The following is a 1,991-nucleotide window of genomic DNA, read 5'->3' as shown; positions in this document are numbered from 1 at the left end:
TTTTTTTTTTTTTAAAAAGCCTATTTTTTTATGTTTTAAAGTTCCATCCAAATGTGATTTTGAAAGTATATGTATATATGAAATAAAATAGTTTTGGGAATAAAATCAAACTTGTTGAGTGAATTTCAATTGGTGTTTCTTCAGTAAGGTGTGCTCTTTGGAGAAACAGAGACTCCCTGCGGCCGAGATTGTTTTTTCATGAATGGGTAAGATTTGCAATGTGATTGGCTAAGAGGGTCAGAGCAGAGATGGCAAGAAGTGATGCAGGGGTTGAGGCAGTGGAGATTGAGGGTAAAGACGCAGGAGAATGGGACTGGTTAAAGGACCACTTCAGTCAATTTGAATATGCTGTTGTATTCCTCACGCTACCCTTGACTTGTCAGTACCCGGTGATGCCACATTTTTCGGCTCAGGCCTTTCCGAGATATGAGCTATTCTAATGGGGGCAGCATTTGTTTTTTTGTTTTTTTTTAAATGAACATAGGCCTACTCCAAATATTTTCCCAAAAGGTACTGCTGTTTGCTAGTTGCCTGCTGATGTTGCATAACCTTTTGGATGTTTTTGGGAATAAATAAAAAAAAAAATTTTTTTTTTTTTTAAATGTAAACAAACAGCTGCCCCCATTACAATGACCAGGATCTCGAAAAAGGCTGAAGAAGAAGAAAAAAAAACCCTCAGGTACTGACAAGTCCAGGGTAGTGTGAGCATTACAACAGCATGTTGAAATTGACTGAAGTTATCCTTTAAGTATACACATGAATACTTAGGGCGTTACGCCCTTTTTGGGGGAAAACATTGGAACATTGGAAAGCCAATCAGTGTTGCCAGATTGGGCGGTTTCCCGCCCAATTGGGCTACTTAGGATGGCCGTCTGCGGGTAAAAATGGCATTTAGCAGGAAAAAACGCCCACTTTTTGGCCATATAAATCAAAAGAATTGGCCGGGATTTAGTGCTTCCAGGCGGGTTTGGGGCATTTTTTGAGCTGGAAATTATTAGCCTCATCTGGCAACCCTGAAACCAATGCAAGTCAATTAGTGGTGCTGAGGAAAGAATAAACGAAAGACAAGGGCCTGTAGACTAGCGCTGTTCACACTCAACATGCCGAAAACGTGTTGTGTTGCCGGCTGTTCAAATAATAGAGCTAAACAGCCGTGGTTGAAGTATGGATTGTGTTCATTTAGGCTAGCCGATGTAGCATGTAAGTTACAATTTTTCTCGATTGGTTTGGCTAATTTCTTGAAACTGAGATGACATTCCTATAACCATTGGGTTATTTGGCCAAACATTCTTACACTTCTGCAAAACAGTTCAGATAACTACCAACATGTCATATACCTCCCAAAACAGCTCATTCTTGAATCAGCACTAGACTTTCTCCCACATAAATGGTCAGTACCATAAAAATGCCATAGATGCTTCTCAATTGCTTTGGCTCATTTGCATTCATTTAGTCCCTCTGTCAAAATAAACTGGATGGTTCAGCATAACCTTATGGATCCTCGTCGCATGCTCACGATTTTTACCCGTGTGTCTAAACTAAATTTCTTCCCCACATAGGGTATATCATCAGTAGCCCCAAAATACATTGTCCCTTTGCCATTGTGTAAGCACTGCAAGTCAAAATGGTTAGATGTTTTGTCACTATGGGACTACGTTCAGCTAACAGATTTCGGCTATGTATAAAAATGAAAAAGTGAGTGAAACCCTTGAAGTTTGACAACACAGACAATTTACCAAGGACATTTATCAGTAACTTTCTTTACTGTAAATTCACATACAGAAAGTAATGGCCATATATTACAGGTTTCTCATTGGTTTGGCTCATTTCTCAAAACAGAGATAACATTCTCAAAATAACATGGACAAATCCCAAAGCAACTAGCAATTGCTCAAAACAGAATGTCGTTTGAAAAAATGTCAAGAAATTAGCTAAATAACAGAGGAAACTGTACACGGTTGTAAAATTATTTTCTACAAACTAATTAAGTT

The sequence above is a fragment of the Engraulis encrasicolus genome, chromosome 13 (genome assembly GCF_034702125.1).
Source record: "Engraulis encrasicolus isolate BLACKSEA-1 chromosome 13, IST_EnEncr_1.0, whole genome shotgun sequence".
NCBI lineage: Eukaryota > Metazoa > Chordata > Actinopteri > Clupeiformes > Engraulidae > Engraulis > Engraulis encrasicolus.
Note: the sequence above shows the minus strand (reverse complement) of the source record.